Source organism: Microtus pennsylvanicus, chromosome 10 (assembly GCF_037038515.1).
Source record: "Microtus pennsylvanicus isolate mMicPen1 chromosome 10, mMicPen1.hap1, whole genome shotgun sequence".
In the NCBI taxonomy this organism is placed as follows: Eukaryota; Metazoa; Chordata; class Mammalia; order Rodentia; family Cricetidae; genus Microtus; species Microtus pennsylvanicus.
The window spans coordinates 105,293,009-105,318,984 of record NC_134588.1 but is presented as its reverse complement, the minus strand read 5'-3'; the positions used below and the strand labels follow the sequence as shown (position 1 = coordinate 105,318,984).

At 40.6% G+C, this 25,976-nt stretch overlaps 1 protein-coding gene across 1 annotated transcript in view; it reads left to right on the top strand.

The window, feature by feature from the left end:
- The window catches only part of Spata17 (spermatogenesis associated 17), a 176,815-nt gene that overhangs the window by 130,510 nt on the left and 20,329 nt on the right, over positions 1–25,976 (top strand).

Here is a 25,976-nt window from a genome sequence, read left to right as displayed (position 1 = left end):
TAGAAACGGCTAAAGACAGACACCGACGACAGCACTTGGAAATGGGACTGCTTTGAAAAGACTGGAGATAGACAATGATAACAGTAAATGCAAGTGTTCTCATTACAGTTACGACCATCATGACCATAAACTTATTGGAAGCTGTGTTTGTAAAGATGGTGCAGCCGACCTGTGTTCAGTGAGATTTGAATTAATTCTTTGCATTATTGGTTCTTAATGTGTGTTATATGATTATATATCCTATAATCAATAACATGGATCACTGACTCTGACAGATTTCCAGGTTTGGGGTTTGAATATGAAATCCCAGAGTGGAATGGATTATTGAACATGGAAGCCAGATATTTCTTTTTCTCTCAATCTTTGTGCATATATATCTATATGGACAAATACATATAGATCTATATGTAGAGAAAGAGATATGCGATTGGCATATACAATGTAGACTATGTACACTTGACACATATGTGTCTGTAGTATACACATTTGTAATGTGTACAGAACATGTAAGTTTTAGATACCATTGATAAAGTGTATTTTTGTTCTTGGTACCATAAAATAATTAGCCTGGAAAATCAAGTGAACAAAATTAGCAAAGTTGGAAGTGTCACACTAGTTTATATCAAAATACATCACATTGCCATAGTAACTGAAGCATCATGCATGGTGCGGGCGTTAAAAGATACATATTGATGATGAGGTAGGAGAGAAAGTGCAGAAATATGCCCACGTGTATATGCGTAATGGATCCTCAACAATGGTGGCAAATACAATGGCAGAGGGACAGTCCACTCGACAGATGGTGTTGGAACAATTGGATATTCTTATGCAGGAAGATGAAATTGGATCCTTACTTCTCACCATATTAAAAAATCGACTCAAAACCTATTCAAGGTTTTAACATAAGCCCTGAAACCATGAGAGGAAACAGAGAAAAGCTTTTGATATTGGGCTCAGCAATGCTTTTTGGATATGAACTCAGAAGTATAAGCCGCAAAAATATAAGTACATAACTGAAATTGTATCAAACTGAAAAACTTATACATAAAAAGTCGCCTATCAATGAGTGAGAGACTTCCAGGGGATGAGGAAGATATTTGAAACCAGAGATTGTAATAAGGATCAACATCTAAAATGTGTAAGCAGGGGTGTGTGTGTGTGTGTGTGTAGGTGTGTGTGTAGGTGTGTGCGTGTGTGTAGGTGTGTGTAGGTGTGTGCGTGTGTGTAGGTGTGTGTGTAGTTGTGTCCGTGTGTGTAGGTGTGTGCGTGTGTGTAGGTGTGTGCATGTGTGTAGGTGTGTGCGTGTGTGTAGGCGTGTGTGTAGGCGTGTGTATGTGTGCGTGTGTGTAGGTGTGTGTAGGTGTGTGCGTGTGTGTAGGTGTGTGTGTAGTTGTGTCCGTGTGTGTAGGTGTGTGCGTGTGTGTAGGTGTGTGCATGTGTGTAGGTGTGTGCGTGTGTGTAGGCGTGTGTATGTGTGCGTGTGTGTAGGTGTATGTAGGTGTGCGCGTGTGTGTAGGTGTGTGTAGGTGTGTGCGTGTGTGTAGGTGTGTGTAGGTGTGTGCGTGTGTGTAGGTGTGTGTGTAGGTGTGTGCGCGTGTGTAGGTGTGTGCATGTATGTAGGTGTGTGTGTAGGTGTGTGCGTGTGTGTAGGTGTGTGTGTATGTGTACGTGTGTGTAGGTGTGTGTATAGGTGTGTATGCGTGCGTGGGCTTGTGTGCGTGTGTGTAGGTGTGTGTGTAGGTGTGTGTGTAGGTGTGTGTGTGTATGTGTTTGTAGGTGTGTGTATATGTGTGCGTGTGTGTAGGTGTGTGTGTGTAGGTGTGTGTGTATGTGTACGTGTGTGTAGGTGTGTGTGTAGGTGTGTGCACGTGTGTAGGTGTGTGTGTAGGGGTGTGCGTGTGTGTAGGTGTGTGCATGTGTGTAGGTGTGTGTGTGTGTGCGTGCGTGGGCTGTGTGCGCGCATATGAGTGCATGAAGGCGAAGGCCCAGAAAGATGATTCAAAAGAAAATATGGAGGTATCTTGTGAGTACACGGACATGTGTTCAACACCATTAAAATTATCCCTGAAAGGTAAATTGAAACCACAGTGTATTCTTCATACTTGGCAGAATAACCATTACTAAAAAGACCAAAGGAAAACGTTGGCTACCTTGTGAGAAAGGGGAACCCATGTGCTGTTTCTAGGAGTGCAGGTTGATATAGCCTTATGCTACCACTTGACCCAGCAATCCCAAATCCGAGAAAAGTCCCCAGGGAATGAAATTGGTATGTCAGAGAAGTAAGTGGACACCATGTTCCCGCAACATCTTTCACAACAGCCAGCACAGCCACCAAAGATGAATGGACAAGAAAATGGGGTAGACACATAGTGAAATATTATTGTGCCATGAAACATCTAAGAAATCTTGTTATTGATGACGTGAATGAACATGGAAGAGTTTATGCCATGACAAAGGTCAGGTACAATGACAGAGGCAGATACTACTCCATGGGCATTAGAAACTCAAATTCATAGTAGAAACTAGAAGAGTGGATCCCAAGAACTTGGAGATGGAGGTAGGCTAAAGCCTGTTACAAAGACTCTGTGTGGCTCTCTAGCGGTGGCCTGGGAATTCAGCATTGGAAGCAGTCACCGACTTTTAGAGGAGACAGTGTGCCCTGAGTGGGAGAAGCAGAAGCCATGATGCCTCTGAGTTGTCTTGCAGGGTCATTCTATTTCCTTGAAGAACAATTGCCCAGTCCTGGGGAGTACAAGAAGCTCATAGCCTGCCCGCACCCTGTCTGACTTCTTCCCCCATTTAATTCAACCTATCAGTGTCTTTGCTTCTCTAATCCCAGCTCTATTCCAGACGTAAGTTGAAACATCATCTTTACTCCATCTCAGAGAAACAGTGTTGTCTCTGCTATGTCATGTCTTCCTTTAAGAACTCTTTCTCACGTCATCCCGTTTTAACCTATAATGTGAATGTGGGGTTTTGACGGAGAGTCAATACTTTGAACGTACCGCAAGGCACCTGTCTTAGTTGTTTTTTATTGCTATGAGGAGACACCATGACCGTGTTAACTCTTAGAAAGGAAACATTTAGTTGGGGTGATTGCTTGCAGTTTCAGAGGTTCAGTCCTTTCTCATCATGGCCAGGAGCACGGCAGTGTGAAGGCAGACGTGGTGCTAGAGGAAGAGCCGATCGTCCTGTATCTTGCAGGCAAGAGGAAGTCTCCTGACTGTCACACTGAAGGGAGCCTGAGCAAAAGCGGGACTCAAAGCCCACCCCACAGTGATTCACTGCCTCCAACAAGGCCACACCTCCTAACAATGCCACTCCCTCTGGTGGGTCATTGACTTTCAAACCGCCATATACCTTCATGCCTAAGATTTTGGTTTATTGTCGTTATTGATATGAGTCCAGGTGAGGGCACATGCAGGACGTCCGTGTGGATGTCTGCAATAGCTCTCAGGAGTCTGTTCTCCCTTTCTACTCTGAGTTCCAGGGAGGGAAGTCAGCTCCTAGGATTGCTGAGCCATCTCACCTATCCACGAGGCACCTTTTAAATTACAGCTATTGAGTCATTCTGTTTAGACGCCATCTTCAGCACTAGTAATTCCAGGCTAAGGTTTGCACAGTGAGCTCAGTCGGTTTATCCTAGGGACTGATGGGCAGGCTGGGGTGGGGTTATCATGTCATTTTATAAAATCCCACAGCTGACCCATTCCTGATGTTTTCTGCCAGTATGCAGCCTTTCTAAATGCAAACTAAATGTGAGCTCTAACCATTCAGTTTCATATTTTGGATGTTTATAAATGTGATATGTATTTCATTCTCTAATCAACATAACCTTTCATGTTGCTGCTTTTTCACCGTTTGGTTGGATTCAGCGAAAAGTCTGAGTGACTTTGAGCATGTTCATCCCTGTCACAGTGGGAAAGATCCCTGTGCAAGGTTTTGTTTCCTTACATAGAAACATGCCTCCTTTGACAGTTTTGTGTGCCCATCTTCCTTAAACAACTCCATAGAAATAGAAACTTCCAATACTCGCTAGAAGTGAGAAGAGCTCATTTGATTATTTTAGAAGACTCATCAGAGACGATCTTTAATTCACAAAAATTAAGTGAAGAAAGCATGGAGATTCAGGAAATGTAGATAAATCACTCCTCCCCACCCCGCCTGTGACAACTGTAGGAAGTGCAACAAACTTCCTTGTCCTCCTCCTCTCTTCCTTGTTCCTTCCCATCTTTCTTCCTTCCTCTTCAAGCAACTGCACAAATAATCAAATTGTCCTTATAGGGCAAACATGATAATACGATACAGAATTCATTGTTTTACTAATTGTAAAATTTAGGAGTTATTTAAAATGTTTTATATTTTGACTTGATATTGAATAAATTGGGTAAGAATTAATTTTTTAAGTAGGTTGTTTACCATTCTACACTTTTTAGCAGTGTCTCACTATGTATGTTTGGTTAGCCTGGAACTTAGTAGTGTGACCATAAACTTATGATGATCCTCCTGCTTCTGCTTCCTGAATGTGCGAATTCCAGGCATGTTCTAATACACCTCATAGTTACTTTATTTTTAGAAAATGTGATTTCTTGATCTGGAGAATTAGAGACCATAGCTAATTATTGGAGGGTTAAAGACATTCTTAGGGGACTAGAGTTGTTAGGTTCATAATGCAAACATAAAAGGACAAAGGGAGGTGAAGTATTAATAAACATTTGAATATGTGTTGAGGGCTGAGGGTAGGGCTCAGGATTTAGGCTCTTAGCATGTGTGAAGAGTTGAGATTCAGTCTCCAGCACTGCAAAAGCAAACAAAGCATGGTTAGTTGGATGCAGTAGACTGATGACATTAGTACCCACCTTGCCATCATGATGGTCTCTATGACTTCCCCTTCTGCCCTCCCTGAAAATAGAAGCTACAGGTTTCAAGTGGCTTGCTAACCAGCTGGGTCACAGAAAATTAGATGTGCTCAGTGCTTTCCCTGTTCCTATTCACATCCTCTTACATCTTTATTCACATCAAAAAGCAACTTCTTTTGTTTAGTTTTTTTCTCTACAGAACTTTATTCAAAAAATTATAAATTCAATGAATTGAGAGCAAATAATACTTATTTTCCCTAAAAATGAAGTCAGTAATTAAAATTAGTATTATATATATATAATATAATGTTTCTCTTTTGCATGTTTGTAGCAAGCTTGCATGTAGCATGCTTGCATATGTGTAGGCAGTTTTACATGTGTGCAGACATGTGTGTGGATGTGCAAAGCTGACAGAGGTATCTTCCTTCTGTTTCTGTCCACTTTATTTACTGAAACTGAGTCTCTCACTGAACCTGGAGCTTGTTGGTTCCAGCCAGTCTAGCTAACCAGCTTTCCTAGGGTTCTGAGGGTTCAAGCTCTTGTTCTCACACTTACGTGGCAAGTGCTTTATCCGCTGAGCCATTTCCCCAGCCCTATATTGTATTGCTTAAAAAGTGAAGATAATGAAATAGTATATATATATATATATATATATATATATATATATATATCATGCAAATTACCCATATCTCTTCAATCTACATGTGAGCTGCACCAAATTAAGCTACTCAGTTTTAACTCAGTGTTTCAAGTAGCCAGACTTTGAAGTTGAGGTAAATGCGTGAGTATTATAATTCCCTATAGCGCTGGGCTCTGAATGAACTAAAGAACTCCCAGTCAATTAGTGTTAATGTCATCTGTTCGGGCAGGTCTAGGAGTCTAACAATCAACAGTTCCTTCTGCACACTCAAAACATGCTTTTCTTGTCAAAAATTGTTCATATTTACTGACGCAGAGGTGACCATCTCTGTCCTTGTCTGAATTGGAATGGTCGTCTGTGTGCCTCTTAGACAACTGCCTTTAGTGGAGCCATTTCCCGTTTCCCATTGTTTTCAAAATTCAGGAGAGACGGCGAGGATGGTTCGTGTTGCTAGCTCATTCATTTCTCCATCTGCCTGATTGCGATTGAATTATGGCAGCCGACCTCCCTGCTCCTCATCTGCGCATGCTCTTGGGCCCCAACCATGATTGTATTTGACACAAAGCATAGAAATACCCAGCACTCCAAAGAATTAATTTAGGGAACTAAGCATATTGCACAGAACATAAAGCTGACCTTCCCTGTCCATGCTTTGGGAATGGAGTAGGATGGGGAACACATCACGGATTTAATGTGGCACATCGCCTTCTGCAGAAACTTGGGTGGGACGGCAAGCTCTTGCCACTGCACCCAGAGATTGAATCTGCTGTCACTAGCATCCTGATGATAATGAACATTCAGCTTAACGACCGTGATTATGATGATCCTAATTGATGTGCAAGGGCTGTGCGTGGGTCGTCACAGTTGAGCTGTGCAGTGCCGAATGCGCCTTGGCTGGGACGGTTGTGCTTGCAGGCACTGATTGGGATAAAATACGCCTTTCTGCCCAAACCGGCCAGCTCCGTGGAATTTCAGAATCTTGCTGTGCTTGCCAGTCGATGCTCAAGCACTTGCTGAACAACAGCCCTCACAGTTGTTTGTTTGGTGCAGTTTCGTTTCATTAGGAAGTGTAAACACTGAAATAATTAGGTGTAATTGAAGGAAAATATTTTGCTCATGAGTTGGCCTTAAATAATCAAATATATACAGTTCCCCTCTCTCTCTCCCTCATTCCCTCCCTCCCTCCTCTCCATCTCCCCTACCTCAGTCCTCTCGATAAACTCAGACGTTGGCACTTTGACCAGCACCTTTGTTTAGTCTTGCCAAGCTTCAATGAGTGTCAGGACAAAAATGTGGATTATAATCCAGGCAGCTCTGTGTATAACTGTTTGACTCTGCTCTGCATTTAAGAAAATGGATCAGCAGAGTGAAATGTTCCATTGTATAAAGATAATATCAACCTGCCGTGCAGTGTGTGTGTGTGTGTAAGACAGGCACGCTTATGTTGGTGCTTGCCCTACTATTTTAGTCGCTGTTTTCTTTGGATTTATTTGTGGCAGTCTATATTAATTTTCAGTTAGTTGTTTAAATGGCGCCAAAGAGTTTCTGATTTGATTTTTTTAGGTATAAATAACAATAGCCTGTTCTGTGATGTATCCGGAATTTTGGAAGCCCTAGTTCCCGCTGTACTAACCTGTGAGCACTAATCCAAAGGTTCAGTTTACATCTCATTCTAACACACTGGGTTTGAGCATTGAACGAGCACTGGAGTACAATTTTTCAAAGATGTGTGGTCAGCTATTTGAAAAGACACTTTGTACCCATAACTCCCTGTCTCAAATCGAGGAGTTTCCGCATTCTATTATTAATAACCGGAAAGTTCTGGAGAGATGATGCTAAACACATGCTCCTGAGTTTTGTAGAATTTACATCACCCCCAGTGAAACAGGCACCACAGCTGTTCAACTGTACGGTGGTAGAGGGCAAAGTCACTGCTTGACATCTCCAAGTTTTATAGCTTTTAGCCATAAAATTTCCCACATGAGGCTTTAGTCTGATGTAGTCAGTGATCTCTGAAAAGTTCCCTTTGAAGTTTTAAAGTCTCCAAATAATCAATAAGTCATAATAACAAGAGTTAAATTCGTATATTAATGATCATGAGATATGGACCTCCACCCTGCTCTGTAACTGAAATCCTAATGGTAAATTTTCCTCATTCCTCATTTTAAAGGCTTTAGTTTGCTTTCTTAAGGCACTCTGAGGTTGCAGAGAACATGAACTTCCAGGTCTCAGGGAGCATATGCTGTTATGTTTCAAGTAACCAAAAGGAGGCCCTTGGGACTGGAGATGTGTATAGATGTGTTTGTGTTAGGTGCTGGAGAGATGGCTCATTGATACAGTGCTTGCTGTGCAAACATGAGGACCTTATTTCCCTAGGAGCCATGTAGATACAAGGTGCAATGGTATTTACCCATAATCCCAGGGTCAGGGAAGTAGAGGCTGCTGGGGCTTATTGGCTAGCCAGTCTAACCCAATTGGCAAGCTCTAGGTTCAGCAAGAGACCAGAGAGAAAACTATTGAAGGAAGTACCCAATGTTTCTTTTTGGCCTTCACAAGCACATACACTCAAGTATTCCAACACACACACATACACACAAAATATACTAGATTCAAGAATTCAGGAACCTTGTTCCTAAACCTACACATGAACTCTACAATAAATTAAAGAATTTGGTTTTTATGCTGGGATATTTGAAAAGTTTTTAAAGCAACATTGAAAAGATGAGATTTGTATTTTAAAAAAATCATTTGATTTCAATGTAGATAATTGCTTTTAGAGAGGCCAAAATAAAAGGGGGCATTTAATGATGGTTTGTTCTAGGACAGTAAAAAGCAGACTCAGAGAGATGGGAATTAATTCAGAATAGAAACAATTATTATGTTAAAGTTGAAAATGTATTAAATGTTATAGAGTTCAAGAAAAGAAGGTTTGCTGTTTCCCCATCATTTTCTATGATGGAAAACTGGGTTAAGAGCAGTAGTGGTCAGTGGGAGAAAAGGAGGATGAAAAGAGGAGGAGGACAGGCAGAGAGAGGGAGAGGGAGAGGGAGAGAGAGAGAGAGAGAGAGAGAGAGAGAGAGAGAGAGAGAGAGAGAGAGAGAACCATCAGTCCAATCACAGACATATTTGAATTTGAGATGACTTTTACTCCTCCTGTTGGAGATGTCAGAAAGATGGCTGAACATTGAGGTCCATTTCTTGTAAAAAACAATCTTAACTACAGTTTCACAACTGAGTAAATTGCTTCAAAAATAGATAGGACAAAAATAAAGGGTATGAAGGGAGAGAAGATAGGAGACATTTTAAGAATGCCAATATTTGTGGCTACTGGGAGTAAGAAACCTTAAAGGAGATAGTTAGTATGTGAGAAAAATCCAGAGAAGAGTATTATCAAAGAAGTCAAGGAGAAATAATTGAGTAAGAAGGAAGGAGTGATGAGCCATGCCAAATGACGCCATGGAGCCAAATCAGATGAGTGCTGAAAAGCCCCACAGATTTAGCAAACCACAGGTCACTAGTCTCTTATTGGGAGCTGATTTAATGACAGTGGAGACTAACCCAGACCGAAACCTGTGAGTGAGAAGAAGAGGAGCTACTTATCTAGAAAATGATGTCAATGGGCTTGAAAAAGAGAAGTTGTGAAGAAATATGAGGCAAAATACTTTTATTTTTTGATGGAGATCATTTGTCCATGAATAAATTATACTGTTTATAATACATATACTCTATATTTTCTGCGTTTTAAATTTTTATTTACCTTTAAGTGTTATCTTTTCAAATTTTTATAGTTTTGGTGGCAAAGATCCAGATGTTGACATCACTTTTTTTTTTTTTATTAAATCTGCTCTGTGAGCTGTTTGGTTTTTGTTGTTGTTGTTGTTTTGCTTTTTGTTTGTTTGTTTTGTTTTGTTTTTCGAGATAGGGTTTCTCTGTAGCTTTGGAGCCTGTCCTGGAACTCCCTTGGTAGACCAGGCTGGCCTCGAACTCACAGAGATCCGCCTGTCTCTGCCTCCCAAGTGCTGGGATTACAGGAGTGCGCCACCACTGCCCGGCTACTGTGAGCTGTTTGGAAAGGATTTACCTCACAACAATTGGGATATTTAATAAAAGTAATCTTCCTCTTCTATAATTCCTCAGTTGGAAAATGTGGTTCCTTGATGATGATCTCAGGCATTGAATAAATGGATTCTAAAGAGAGAATCAGATGGTGCTTATTGTGCCCTTGCCAGGGGAGCATCGCTGCTCTCTGCCATGCCGTCTTGCTTCCCCTGCCTTCTGCAGTGTGACTTGCCTAGCAGCAGCATCAAAAGAAGCACTGTGTCACACCTTTTCTTGTTTCTTTGTGTTTCCTTAGACAGATTCAATATGGAACCTCCTCCCTAATACCTCTCTACTGAATTCCTCCAGCCCATACAATCCTGTCAACACCACATACCACAGAGTTTCCCTCCACTCCCCCCCTTTCAGAAGGCCTCTCCTAGAACCCCAGCACTGTGGAGTAGAAACAAAATGACCATGATGTGAATTCTAATTGGTCTTAATAATGAAAACTCAGAGTCAGATATTAGGGGGTGAAATCTGAAAGGTCAGAGAAGCAGAGCAGTCAGTCACTCAAGTTCTTACTTCTATGAAATCCTCAGATTGAATGGGGTATCCTATCTCCACAAGTCCTCAGATTGAATGTTCTAAGCTTCTGTTTCCACCCACCTTATTATATTCCTCTTTCTGCCCAGCCGTATCATCCCTGTGTCTGCCTCCCTAGTGCTCTGATCAAAGGCATGTGATCCCAAGTGCTGGGATCAATGGTGTGAGCTCTATTTCTCTTTTAAACTGGTCAGATTTATGTAGCCCAGTGTGGCCTTGACCTCCTGATCTTTTGGCTTCCACCTCCCCAGTGTTAAAGGGATTAAAGGTGTGTACTATGACGGCTTGTCCTCTATGGTTAACTAGTGGCTAGCTCTGCCTTCTAATCTTCAGGCAAGCTTTATTTGTTATACCACAAACAAAATATCACCACATTTCCCTTTTTTTGTCTAAAAAAGGTTATAATTAATATTAGAAAAACTATATACAATAAGTACAATAACTATATACAGTATATACAGGCAACAAATGCATAACAATGTCTAGTCCATAAACATTTGACAAATTCAGAGAAAATATTTTATTATCTATTTTATTTTGATGAGTCCAAAAGGTTTACCTAATTTACTTTCTATTCTAACTTACATTACCAAAACTATCTTTTTATGTCTCTCAACCTTATACATTTTACATTTCTTTAGTGAATTTTCTTTCTGAATCTAGTAATAAGGAAAACTATAACTATAAAATCTTCAACTCCCTCAGAGACCCAAGAGGAAATAATATTACTTTAGTAAGCAACTTCCAAAAAATGTGAGAAATGACAGAAACAGCTGACTTTTTTAGCAGTTACCCAAAGGTCCCTCTGCAACATTGGGGCATCCATCTTCAGACTACCACCCTAGAATATTTGACAGACATTTCTATGAAGCATGATACTCTGAATGTCTGTCCTACCTTGTCTTGACAAAGTTCAACCGTCACCTTCTTTTGTGTCCTGCTTGTCCAGTTTGGACAACAAACATTCTGTCAGCAGTTGAGGCCACAGCATTTTCTTGCCCAGTGGCTCACTTTTGTCACAAAAGTCAATTTGAGACTGATCTCATTCACATAGTAAATTCCTGGACAGCCGTGGCTGTATAACAAGACTGACTCAAAAGCAATCAGAAGAGAAGCCCCCTCTGTCTTCCTCAAACGTATTCTTTACTAGCAAATTCAACTGCTTCTAAAAGACCAAACCCTGCCATAAAGTGACTTAGGTTTTCTTATGGTAAAGAACATACCATTGTATTCAGTTAATGTCTTAATTATTATTAACAAATATTTTTGTAATTTTGAAAGAATTTATTTGCTATTAGAAGATTGAAGGCATGCCTCTCAAAATTTCTCTTTAGCTCACCAAACTAAACCATATATGAAGGTGACATGTGCTGTGTCATGTTTGAAGAACAGTTAGCATCTATCTTGTAATTTTTCCCTAGATCTTAATGGTTTATTTATTTTTATTTTATATGTATTTGTGCTTTGCCTGTGTGTATGTATATGCACCACATGTGTGGCCTGGTGTTCATAGAGGCTAGATGACATCAGAACCCTGAAACTAGCACTACAGCTGGTTGTGAGTTGCCATGTGGGTGCCAGAAATCAAGCCTAGGACCTCTGCAAGAGCAACAAGTGCTCTTAACCACTGAACCATCTCTCCAGTTCCTTATTATGTATCTTTACATCATAGTTGTGATACTTACAGAAAATCATTCTGTCCTATTTTTCCTCCTGTTCTGGAGAAATTCATTTGTGTTGATAAAACCTATAAACAATTTTTAAAAGAGTATTTTCTTGAAAATAAGATTTTTGAAAAGAAATTAAATTCCAAACTATACTAGTCTGAACCTGAAGCTTTACTTGCTGATCTCTGTAGGGATTTTGAGATAGTACATATTGTTTTGCTAAATGAATTCAGAAATCATCTGTCATCTTAGCTGTGACATCTAATATACATAAATAATGTCCAAAGAGTGGAAGCATTCTCATCTGCAAGTTCTTATAGACCTAGTTCTGATTAAGGAAGTCCCAGATCTCTATGTCCAATATATACAAAGTTTATTAAAGAAATGTTCACGCTCCTGTATCCTGCTTAACCTAAAAAGTAGTGATATTTCTAACAGTATACCAAAAAGATAGCTAATGGACTGCATACAGTTAAATGCACTCACTCCTAATATGTGTAGTCTGTCTTTTTATCCTAACATATGACTAATAAAATTCCGCGTGCCCCCACTCTCTCTGCTCATCCTGCTACTCTCATGAGCATAACTGCCGACAATGATGAAGGGTCCAAACTGCCTGTGTTGCTCAGACTGGGAGATTTGCAGGTTCACTCGAGAAGCATTTGATATTCCATGCAGAAAACCCCTGCAGAGCCTAGCTGCCACATTGGATAGAGCTCTGGCTTAGCAGCATCTCAACAATCAGTGGCAGCTCCTGGGTCTGATATTTAATGTCACGCTAACATAAAATAAACCTCACTTTCAAGAAAGCTTGTACCTGCTAAAGGTATCTACCACATTGCCTCTACAAGGTCTGATGTTCCAGATCAAAAGAATTTGACCAGTTTACCAATATTTTTTTAATTTTAGAAACTGTTTTCATCCTTCTTACTTTGTGTTATGCTCTTATGAGGGTTGACAGTGTGGTTGGTTTTGTGTGGTCACCAACAAAAAACATCATCAAAAGAGTGTCTGCTCTATATAGTCAGGGCTCATCTGCTTATACTCCATTCAACTTGCAGTATTTTCCAGAACTAAAACAAACATAGATTCATACAGGAAAGGTGCCACAAGGAAGCAGCTGGACAGACTCTTTAAGAGTGATGCTCTATGGTACCATCATGTACTGTGTGAGGGCAGTGGGAGTCTACTATGAGAGTCAGGTCAGTCATACAGCGTAGATCACAGTCAACTGTGTTGCCTGCGGTGATGCCCATTCCTAGCTGTCAACCTGTGTACATTAAATAAAACCAAAGAGGCTTGCTTCACCTCTGAGGGATTTTTTTTTTATTTAAATCATTTGACCTAGGTATTCAGTGTCTATGGAATCAAGCTCCAGTAGCCTGCTTTGTGAGGGACAAATGCTGTATTTCTAAGAAGCCCTTTTTGGAGATGGTGTCTTTTCCTTTAGCATGTAGTGACTGTACCCAGTCGTGTTGGTGTTTTTCCTGCCAGTGTGGTCTGGGACAGCCAAAAGATAGGAACATGTGCCCCATCTAAGGGGCATGGAAGTTGATTCACTAGAAATTGACTTTAAAAGCATGCTCATGGATTTTTCACCTTAACAGAAATCCACACGTTGACTCTTTTAGTGTGAACTTACTAACACCCCTCTTCTGGGATTGAACTAGATAGAATCCTCTTCTGATCCTATTCTCCAGGTAACTGGTTTTTATTTTAATGGAATAATGACTGCTCAGCATAATCCATAATGTAACTCTAGTGAGGTTTATATAAGAATACAATGTGTAAATAATTCATCCCGTGAGCGAACTGTTTTGTGACAGATCTCTCTGTGTAGCCCCAGGCTGAGCTTGTACATGAGATCTTCCTGCCTCAGCCTCATAAAAACTGACTTTATAGCCAGCCATATACCAACATGCATGACTTGAACACAGTCCAGCATTTACCAACATGCATGACTTGAACACAATCCAGCATATACCAACATGCATGACTTGAACACAATCCAGCATATACCAACATATATGACTTGCACACAGGGCAGGATATACCAACATGCATGATTTGAAACAGGCCAGCATTTACCAACATGCATGACTTGAACCTCCTCACACTGTTCTGCCCATGGTTTTCTGTTTCTCTTTAATTATTTTGGACCTTGAGGTAGAATCCTTAGCTAAGACTTCAGAGTCTACTTTTTATTTTTTTTATTGATTTTTATTGAGCTCTACATTTTTCTCTGCTCCCCTCCCTGCCTCTTCCCTCCCATTTCAACCCTTCTCCAAGGTCCCCATGATCCCAGTTTACTCAGGAGATCTTGTCTTTTTCTACTTCACATGTAGATTAGATCTATGTAAGTCTCTCTTAGTGTTCTCATTGTTGTCTACGTTCTCTGGGATTGTGGTTTGTAGGCTGGTTTTCTTCGCTTTATGTTTAAAAACCGCCTATGAGTGAGTATATATGATAATTGTCTTTCTGTGTCTGGGTTACCTCACTCAAAATAATGTTTTCTAGCTCCATCCATTTTACTGCAAAATTCAAAATGTTGTTTTTTTTTCTGCTGTGTAGTACTCCATTGTGTAAATGTACTACATTTTCCTTATCCATTCTTCGGTCAAGGGGTATTTAGGTTGTTTCAGGTTCTGGCTATGACAAACAATGCTGCTATGAACATAGTCTATTTTCATTCTTCTACATGTTGATATCCAGTTATGCCAGCACCATTTGTTAAATATGCTTCCTTTTTTCCGTTTGAGATTTTTTGCTTCTTTGTCAAAAATCGCTGTTCTAATGTATGTGGATTAATATCCTGGTCTTCTATTCGGTTCCATTAATCCTCTTGTCTATGACTTCTTTGGCTTGTACTATAGTTGTTTCCAAATAAAGATCTCCAGGAGCATTCAAACAATTTCAGACTTTTCAAATCAAATCATTCTTATGTGTAACAAGAATCACCTCTGTGAAATAGTTCTTCGGAGGACAACAATATCCTTAATATATGTATTTTAAATTTTTATTGACAAAATTATTGCAGTTTAAAGAATTAGTCTCATTGCTATTTTTGTAATTCTGGTTTTAAGAGTATTTTCTGCATGTAGCAAAAGTAAAATAAATGATTCAACAATTTTGAATTATGACATATATGTGTAAGAGCAGTTTTAAAATATTTATTAAACAATAAAATTGATGTTGCTTCCAAGGAACCCCATTTGGAAACACTGTAACTCTTTAATGACTTCTTCATAGCTAGCCCTTGGTGGTGTTCCACGGTGGTGTTAGGGCACAGGGCTTGAGTCAACAGTCATTGGCTGGCATGTAACGAAAGCATTCCCTGCTGGTAGTAATGGGCCCAGCTATGCTGGTGCATGCTGGCTGAATCTGCTAAGGAAGTGGTCTTTTTTTAACCCACCCCCATCCATGCGCGAGGATTTGGTGCTGTCCTCCTAGCCCAGTGTATGTTGCATTCTGCCTCTGTGGTATGCAGGGTTTTTGCCATCTGCACTTCTTTGGCCTGTTGATTTCCAGTCCTCTGTTTTCAGAATGTTTGGGGTCATAAAGTCTCTGTGGTTCTCTGGCATACACACAGAAGATGGAGGCACATTTACTCCTTGGTGCCCATCTTGTTGGTGTGCAGGTCCACAGAAGGCTTGAAGGGTTCTCAGCGAGTAGCAAGTAACTGCTTCCTGAGCTTGAGAAGGGCCACATTTTTAAAAATCTGTGCTATTTTATTTTCAGCTGCATAGTTAGTGAGCATTTATATGTGGGGATCTCTGATTTGAGACATCATGTAAATATAAAATGTATGGAAGATCCTGAAGACTTGGTTTAAAACCTGTAACTGTCATTAAGATTTCTGCTCCATGACACATGACAATACCTTAGATGTCTTACGATATTCTCTTAACACAGAGTTAAGTTCGTCTGTTTCCTGTCACATTTTAAATGTGGTCATTAGGAAAATAAACTGACCATTATGGCAGACAAAGTTTCCATGTTCCTGGATGTCTTTACCCAGATGGTTACAGTGGAAAGGGTTTAGTGGAATGTAGAGGAAATTTCCTCTGGAAACTCAAGCAAGGATTTCCTGCAATGTCACTGTCTCTTCATGGCAGAGCAGCCCGGCCCTGTACAGCTCTGAAAATGCCAGCAGGTCCCCAGCTGTGCATGCCGCATCTGCATCTCCTGGAACTGGGGGCCAAATGAAAGGGAGTTCTGAAAACAGAGAGTAAAAATTTTCTATTGGAAGCAATCTTAATGTAAAAACCCCAATATAGTTCAGGAGTATGAACAATGAGAGCTTCTGTGCAGTTTCCATGATGATGATGCTGTGTGCTTTCTATCTCATCCCTGCTTTCCCTATGGCCCAAGGACTAGAGAAAACACCTCGGCTAAGGGATCCGCTTCCCACCATCCCTTTTCATTAGATTTTATGAATTTACATTATGGGAAGTCAGAGGGAGCATTCCTAATTCGAAGGAAAGGTTATAGTTCGGAAGTTGGAAAAAATTTAAGCAATATTCTCACAACTCTTCAGGTATAGTACATACTATGGTCTTAAGTCTAAACGTACCTGAAGGATGACTGTATGCATTCACGGAAATGTGTGGAGGCCATGCACCCTCACTACATTAACCAAATCTCCCAACATTCGAACGACTGTTTAGAGAGTAATATAAATAAATAGATGTGACTCTTGGACCCAGGAAACAGGAAGAAAAATCAATCAAAAATACTCTGGGTATTAAAACCAACTCTGCGCTCTGATGTGAGGCTGTGTGAAGGAGCAGTGCAGTGCCAACCATGTCCTTCTGATGCTAAGAGTAATGCCCACAGACAGAGTGGCAGTCACAGCACAGCCTCCCATCAGCAGTAATTAATCTCTTAGTAAGAGAGGCGCGTAAGCCGCTCGTCAGCCTCTTCCCAAGGCAGAGGGACCCTGGTTTTTGATGTTTGCATTCTGAGGAAAATTGTCCCCACCAGTTCTAACAAATTGAAACACCAGGCTAATTATGGCAGCTAATGAACTGTGTGGAATGGTCACAGCTTGCCGTGAAACTGTTCCTTCAGCTTGGATTAGAGTTTCATCAATCACTGTTTTAAGCTGATCCAGAATCGCTTCTGCCCGCTGCTTGGCATTTTAATGCTGTCTCTGTAATTGGTTTTTTCCTTAAGCTTAGGTTGTTTTTTGAAATATTACATTCTCAAGGCAGGACTTGCAAACTCCAGTTTATAAAGAAAAAAATGCTATTAGAGATATCCGCTGATCAAGTGGAGAAGGCTAATAAAAGGTCCACCGAAATAAACCTCGATGCGGAATTTCAGTCCTCCCAGGGACAATAAAGCATCAGCACAGACAACACCATTTGCAGACGTGTCTGTGACACAGTTTGGGAGAATCATGGTTGGTGTGATTGGCTGGCTAAATTCCACAAGGGTTTCTGCAAATTTAATATGTAGATAGGTCCTGACCTTAAGACAGACATTTGAATATTTGAAGCATTGAGACCAAAGGTGTACTTGTATTCTCTCTCTCTCTCTCTCTCACACACACACACACACATGCATGCACACATAATATTTTGGTTGATTTTTCTTTTCTGGGTCCAGTTTAGTAGCTGTCTAAACCTGATGCTCAACTCATAAACTCCTGTTTCAAGGTCTTTGTCTAGTCTTTAAAAAGGGCATCAGCCATTTTCTAGGTATGACTGCAGCTTCCACATAAATAAATCTCATCTTTAATGTCAGGACAAAATACCCAGTAAGGTAGCAGTGGTGGGGCACATTCCACTGTGTTCGATGTATGTTCTGTATTTGCAAGAGAACCCTGTAAAAACTGAACTCTGTCTGTGTATACAGGTCCTATAAAAGGGTAGGATTGGGCAGGTTGTTGGCCACTTGTCTCGTTATACAGTGTAAGTCACACAGTCTGTATACTTCAACCCTTTTTATTGACCCATCACATTAGATAAGAATGTGTTAATTAAACTTATACGAACTTAGATATGTACTGATAAAATGATCTTAACCATTAACTTCCCACAGATGTTCACATTTGCACTTCCTCTTCTCCCTGGTTAGAAACTAAGAGCACATACAGTTACCCACTGCACATACAGTTAGCCACTGCACATACAGTTACCCACTGCACATACAGTTAACCACTGCACATACAGTTAGCCACTGCACATACAGTTAACCACTGCACATACAGTTACCCACTGCACATACAGTTACCCACTGCACATACAGTTACCCACTGCACATACAGTTACCCACTGCACATATAGTTACCCACTGCACATACAGTTACCCACTGCACATACAGTTACCCACTGCACATACAGTTACCCACTGCACATACAGTTACCCACTGCACATACAGTTAGCCACTGCACATACAGTTACCCACTGCACATACAGTTACCCACTGCACACACAGTTACCCACTGCACACACAGTTACCCACTGCACATACAGTTACCCACTGCACATACAGTTACCCACTGCACATACAGTTACCCACTGCACATACAGTTAACCACTGTCAGAGTCTGGCTCACCGGCCTCTGGGCCAGGGCACATACAGTTAGCCACTGTCAGAGTCCGGCTCACCGCCTCTGGGCCAGGGCACATACAGTTAGCCACTGTCAGAGTCCGGCTCACCGCCTCTGGACCAGGGCACATAAAGTTAACCACTGTCAGAGTCTGGCTCACCGCCTCTGGACCAGGGCTCCTCCACAATTCATTCCATGCACTGTCCCCAGATCTTTGTAAATGTTTGAGTGTTTTTCCGTTATACCATGATTATCACAAAGGACTTGTTGCATAGTGTACAGAAATTGAATTGGAATACTGTGTAGCATGCTATCTTTTAATTTGTTTTATTAATTTTATGTACTCTTTAACCAAATGATAAATTATGTTTAAGAATGTAAAGGGAAGTTTTAGGCAACAAAAGGGAATGATAAGAGCATCTATAATCATATATATGCTTCTTAGAATAGTTTTGAGCACGTTTGATACATTTTGATTTTTTTTTATTTATCTGCTAGGAATTCTATATAATTTAATTATGGTATATTTCTATATGTAGAAAATAAAGCAAATTCTATTGTTTAAAACATTAAGGAGTAAGTATGTTACATAATTAGTAGTTTTAAAATGAAAGACTTTATGCTTTTTTAATATCTAAGTTTGGTTTTCCCTTTTAACTTCGTATTCAATGATTTTGCTAAAATAATAAATAACTTGTATATGCCAAATATTTTTTTCTGTATGTAATAATATTTTATTTCTTCCCAATCATTTCCTCATATGAAATATTTTTAGTTTTTTCATTAATTATCATGGGTTTTTCATACTTCATCCTGTTAAAAATGGTTCTTTTATTTCTATTTTTGTGAGAATCCTTGTTAAATTTTAAATAGGTCCTCAACTTCATGACATGTTTCTACATGTTGTGCTGTGTTTTTTGATTGAATTGTACCATTTGATGTACTAAGGCGATGTGTTCATAGAGGAAACTTCATTGATCACGGCATTCCTGTGTCATGCATCACAGTTTCCAGTCGGCTGGACATTGTTAAGTATTGCTTACACTTGCCTTCGTCAGTCAGATTAGTGTTTGAATGTTGTCTCCCTGTAATGTAATTGTCAGCAAAGGTATTCTCACCTTACTAAATAATTTAACATATTCCTTCTTTTTTATTTTTGAAAAGATTTTATATAAATTGTTTGTTCTTTAAATATTTGGAAGAATCAACTAATGGCTCTTCCAAGCTTGTAGAGTATTCTTTGGGGATGGGGTTTACCTTTATTTACCTGCTCAGGATGTCTGTACTAATGCTGTAGTGCCACCTTTTCCTGCATGGAGATGGATAATGTACTTTTTTACTGACCTTACTAGGGAATTTTTGGTTTCAGCAATCTTTATAAAGCCAACTTTTGTTTTTTTGATTTTTCTCTTAAATTAATGACTATTTTATCTCTCTTTAATATTTACTCTTATGTTTATTTTTGAACTCTTGAGATTAATTTTCTGCTATCGTTCTTGATAATAATTCTTAGATAATTCACTTCTAATCCTTATGAAATTCATATAAATCTATAAGCTTCTTTTAAGGTATGTATTTAGTAGCTTATCACAGATTTTCATCTTAATTTAAAAATTTTTCTATTATTATTCCTATATTGACTAACAGCATTTTGAAATTTCCTACTTATATTTATTAATTTACTTGCAGAAATCCCTGTACTCAAAGAACCACTCTGTGATTTTGATCCTCTCAAACATTTTATACAAATTGCTTGATGACCTGGTTCTGTTCCATCTAAGTAAATGTTTCAAGTACATAAAAATAATATACATTCTGCCCTACTGAATATAACCTGCCTATTATAGGACATGTCACATGTTCTGGTAACCTGTACTTCAGGTGTAACCTGAAGCCAGATGTAACCTGGCTTCAGGATTTCCTATTACGTAAGGAATTCTGCGAAGTCATCCTGGGTTTTAAAAACAAATGGCAAGGTCTTTATTACTGTGGGTAAATTCAATAATACACCTAGGAACTAAAGAGTCACATGATGAGGCCGATGTTACATTTTAAGATTACCAAGTGTTGTTCTTCCTCGTCATCTCTTTGCTGATGTCTGGAATGAGAGACTTAGTAGCCACAGGGCTTAGTGGGCATCCTCAGTAAGAAGAAGGACCCTCAGCCAGTGCAGTAACAAACAACAGCAATGACAGAAGAATGAGGATTGCTCACTGTTGGCCAAGGCGACTCGTTTGTTTCCTGGCTGCCCAGACTCCCAAACTAACCACGCAGAAACTATATTATTTGCAATACTGTTTGGCCAATAGCTTAAGCGTATTTCTAGCTAGTTCCTATATCCTAAACTAACCCATCTCCATTAATCTGTGCAGCACCACGAGATTGTGGCCTACCAGAAAAGTTTGGGTGGGCTCCGGTGGAAGCATCTATCTCCTGTGGTGGCTCCATGGTTTCTCACTGACTTTGCCTACTTTCTCCCAGAATTCAGTTTAGTTTTCCCACCTAGCTCTATTCTGCCCTATCACAAGCCAAAGCAGCTTCTTTATTCATTAACCAATAAAAGCAACACATATACAGAAGGACTTCCTACACCATCTTACCAGGTTGGAATACCACACAGACCCTGCACCTTTGTGTAAAGGAGAAATGGGATTTCCTCATGTTCATTCCACTCCTAATTCATGTGTTCTGTCAACAGCAGCAGAATCTAATGCCTATGCACACTCCAGGTAAGAATACTTGCACCTCAGTGTTAATAAAATATCAGGCCCACATCCATTTGAAACAGACCTCAGACATAAATTATTGCCCTTCTATCTAATAGTAATAGAAAAGAGATCTCTGAGGTAAGACTGCTGCTTCTTTCACTGTGTATTGGGATGGGTGCACATTCTAATTATTTTCTTTAAAGTATGACCTTCCCTTCATTGCTAACTCAATTTTGAACAGCGAATTGTTACCTCTATAGTGAATTTTAACATCTTTTTTATTATTAGTGTGTATTAATTGTACAGAAATTGAGTTTCATTATGGCATTTTCATACATGTATATAAAGTACTTCCAAGGTGAATTTTAATTCTATCAGAACCTTAGTTTTCTTCCTCTTTTTAATCATCTCTGCCCTTACTTTTATGAGTGTCTGGTCCTTTCTTTTAGGCTATTTTATCCATTTTATACTCTTTTGGTATAAAATAGAATTGAAGCTAGCAAATTATCTCCATCATTTAGATGTTTGGAGGCTGAAGTGGAGGGTGACTGAGCTGCCCGTTCCTCATCGGCCCTCAGCATTCTGTTTCCTTCCTGGACTTGTGTGATTGTTTTCTTCTGACCCCTCTCATTTTGAAGACGGAGTTCCTCTTTAGTGCTGGCGCTGGGTCAAAAGGAAGGAGAGCTCTGCTGACAGAGGACACCCCTGCACGTCATCACAACCCTTCTGTTCACATCGTTCTGTTCCACCTCTAAGGTGCTGGGGTTAGCAGTGTGTGCAACCACACCTGGAATCTCTGTTAAGTTCCTCTTTGAAAAACAAAAGCATAAAGTAAGTGCATGTTTATTTGTCTGAGTCCAGACAGTGCATGCACAGTTGAATTCGCTTGTATGTCCTGTGTTGGATGACTGTGCCAAATACAATTTCAAAGGGCACCAATCACTTCCATATACTTCTGATAATTAAATGACATAATGCTAAAAATAATAATGTACTCATGTGCTAAATATTTATATTAAAAGTTCATGTACCTTAGATGTCAAAGTTTTTTATATTTGACAGTCTTTCATTTACGAAGTCTAAATAAATGAGAGATTGTATTTATTTGTTGTCCAGTAGGTTGTGCTTTGACGGTTAATAGCAGGTAAACATCCTTCATGTTTAATAAAAGGTATTTTTACCTGCATGTGCTTTTAGTTCAAACTCAGTAAAGTTCAAGGGCGTCCAAGTATGAAATAGCTTCTGAGAAGATTCCCATTGCTCTCTTAATTTTATTTAGTCAGAGAAAAGGACACTAGTTTAAAAAATAGATATTTAATAATTTTAGTACAAAAATAGGCACTAAATATTGTACATAAACCAGTAAATGTGCAAAATTTCCTCAAAGCAGAGAGAGCTGGCATTATAAAATAATGTATTCATTCATGTTGAGTGTCTTATCTGCATTCTAATATGTTTTAATATCTGTATCTACTTGTAGAAAACATTACTACCATGCTCAAAAAAGAAGTACGATTTTAGAATACGATAATATAATATATAAGATGATATATTTAAGATTTTAGAATAAATCTAATGATTTTGTAGAACGATTTTTAAAGTGCATCAATGCTAAGAACATTGTGGTTTGATGAAAACTGGACAAACAGAAATGAAACTTGACTCTAAGGACAAGACAGCTAGGGATAGCTCCTTCTAGGCACAAGCATGCTGAGTAGTTTTCTCTTCTAAGTCAGATGTTATCTCCTGATCTATCTTTTCCATGTGGTAAAGAAGAATGTATATCTAATCAACCATGGTCTTTAGATTTCTTAGACTATAGTCACATGTCTTGACTAAACAAGTTTTCCATACAACACTATACATTGTTTGCCCTGTTACATCAAGAACCGCTCTCTGTGCTTTGTTTCCCTGTCTTCTTTCTTTCTGGAGTTAGGATTTACGTTCCCCTGTCCACATTACTTCTTCATATCTCTTGTTCTTTTCCCAGGGCTTTTTATGGCCTGGCAGTGTAGTTTTTGTGTCTGAGAATTTCATCGTACAGAAAACAGATATGTAACATCAAGTTGGAAGTTGTTTCAATTCCAGTTTAAGTCATTGTTGTCTGTCATGCTGACACGTGGAAATTTTTCTGCATTATTTTTTCTATTTATTTTTCTTTGTCTTCTCAGACCTGTTTCTCCTAGAGGTATTGTAGCCACAGATGGAGCTCTCTAAGGGACCCTTGGGTGGGTGTGTGTGTTCTGTGTCCTTTCCCCCCTCACTGTCTCTAAGGGACCCTTGGGTGGGTGTGCACCTGTGTGTCCTTTCCCCCCTCACTGTCTCTAAGGGACCCTTGGGTGGGTGTGTGTGTTCTGTGTCCTTTCCCCCCTCACTGTCTCTAAGGGACCCTTGGGTGGGTGTGCACCTGTGTGTCCTTTCCCCCCTCACTGTCTCTAAGGGACCCTTGGGTGGGTGTGTGTGTTCTGTGTCCTTTCCCCCCTCACTGTCTCTAAGGGACCCTTGGGTGGGTGTGCACCTGTGTGTCCTTTCCCCCCTCACTGTCTCTAAGGGACCCTTGGGTGGGTGTGCACCTGTGTGTCCTTTCCCCCCTCACTGTCTCTAAGGAACCCTTGGGTGGGTGTGCACCTGTGTGTCCTTTCCCCCCTCACTGTCTCTAAGGAACCCTTGGGTGGGTGTGCACCTGTGTGTCCTTTCCCCCCTCACTGTCTCTAAGGAACCCTTGGGTGGGTGTGTGCATTCTGTGTCCTTTCCCCCCTCACTGTCTCTAAGGAACCCTTGGGTGGGTGTGTGCATTCTGTGTCCTTTTCCCCCTCACTGTCTCTAAGGAACCCTTGGGTGGGTGTGCACCTGTGTGTCCTTTCCCCTCTCACTGTCTCTAAGGGACCCTTGGGTGGGTGTGTGCGTTCTGTGTCCTTTTCCCCCCTCACTGTCTCTTTTTTTTTTTTTTTTTTTTTTTTTTTGGTTTTTCGAGACAGGGTTTCTCTGTGGTTTTGGAGCCTGTCCTGGAACTAGCTCTTGTAGACCAGGCTGGTCTCGAACTCACAGAGATCCGCCTGCCTCTGCCTCCCAAGTGCTGGGATTAAAGGCGTGCGCCACCACCGCCCGGCTCCCTCACTGTCTCTAAGGAACCCTTGGGTGGGTGTGCACCTGTGTGTCCTTTCCCCTCTCACTGTCTCTAAGGAACCCTTGGGTGGGTGTGTGCGTTCTGTGTCCTTTTCCCCCCTCACTGTCTCTAAGGAACCCTTGGGTGGGTGTGCACCTGTGTGTCCTTTCCCCTCTCACTGTCTCTAAGGAACCCTTGGGTGGGTGTGTGCGTTCTGTGTCCTTTTCCCCCCTCACTGTCTCTAAGGAACCCTTGGGTGGGTGTGCACCTGTGTGTCCTTTCCCCTCTCACTGTCTCTAAGGAACCCTTGGGTGGGTGTGTGCGTTCTGTGTCCTTTTCCCCCCTCACTGTCTCTAAGGAACCCTTGGGTGGGTGTGCACCTGTGTGTCCTTTTCCCCCCTCACTGTCTCTAAGGAACCCTTGGGTGGGTGTGCACCTGTGTGTCCTTTCCCCTCTCACTGTCTCTAAGGAACCCTTGGGTGGGTGTGCACCTGTGTGTCCTTTCCCCTCTCACTGTCTCTAAGGAACCCTTGGGTGGGTGTGCACCTGTGTGTCCTTTCCCCTCTCACTGTCTCTAAGGAACCCTTGGGTGGGTGTACACCTGTGTGTCCTTTCCCCCCTCACTGTCTCTAAGGAACCCTTGGGTGGGTGTGCACCTGTGTGTCCTTTTTCCCCCTCACTGTCTCTAAGGAACCCTTGGGTGGGTGTGCACCTGTGTGTCCTTTCCCCTCTCACTGTCTCTCCTTTACTTCTTCAGCAGCTCCTTGGAGTGAAATTTGAGTTTTTACATGAAGCTGTATTTTCTGCAAGCATGTCATGACTTCACTAAGACTCCTTTTCTTTCTTAATAAATAATAACCTACACTTATTTAATACCAATGTCCTTCTAATGTCGTTTAGGATATTATTCTTAAATTTTTGCTGATCCTTCAGTTTCTCTCAAATCCATATAAATGTTTATTATTATTATTTTCATCTATATTTTCAATTGGAGATTTTTGTAGTTGTCTTCTCTTTTTCCTTGTTTCATTCACCTATAACAAGGCACAAACCATAACTGAAATCACCATCTCTGTGGGGGAGAGTTTAGGTAGTGTTACTATGGAAGTGCCTGTCTGTGAAGGCCAGGTGTGTACTGCAGAGGTGCCTGAGAGTGAAGGCCATTGCCCGGGGCTACTCATTTTATCCAACACAGTCTTGTCTAATCTTATGCCAAGCACACTAGGGGCTGCAAGAAGGAAGTGGGATGTGGTTCCACAATATTAAGCATAAGGAGTTTTACTTAATCTTTAGTACTTTAGTCCTATTTATCCATAGAGTAGTGTATCACATTTTTGGGTAATAGCCTCAGGTCATAAGGAATTGAGGCTGTACTAGACAATAGCCCCTAGCCAGAAAGAATTGTTTGGTCCCAGCTTGACAGTCTCTTTTCACCTGCAGAATTTAGATGTGTCAATGGCAACAATCAAATGGCAAAAGGCCTCTCAGCCTGGAGATCAGAGGTTCTGGGAGGAAGAGGTCAGAGGAAGGGTCAGAGAAAGATGGATGGGGAGGATTTGGAAGAGAGCGGAGTATTGAGATCACACTGGATTAAACAGGGTACCAATAAAGCCCTTAAAGGGTCCTGAGTTTCAGCAAGAGATGTAAGAAAATAATGCTGAGAAATAGGCAGATTCCATCTCAACCAACTGAGACTGCTTCATTGGAACAGGGAGGGGCCCCAACCTTTATATGGGAGGAAAGTTGAGTACGTTTAGTGGATCTAGGAGACAGGTATATATACATTCACACATAT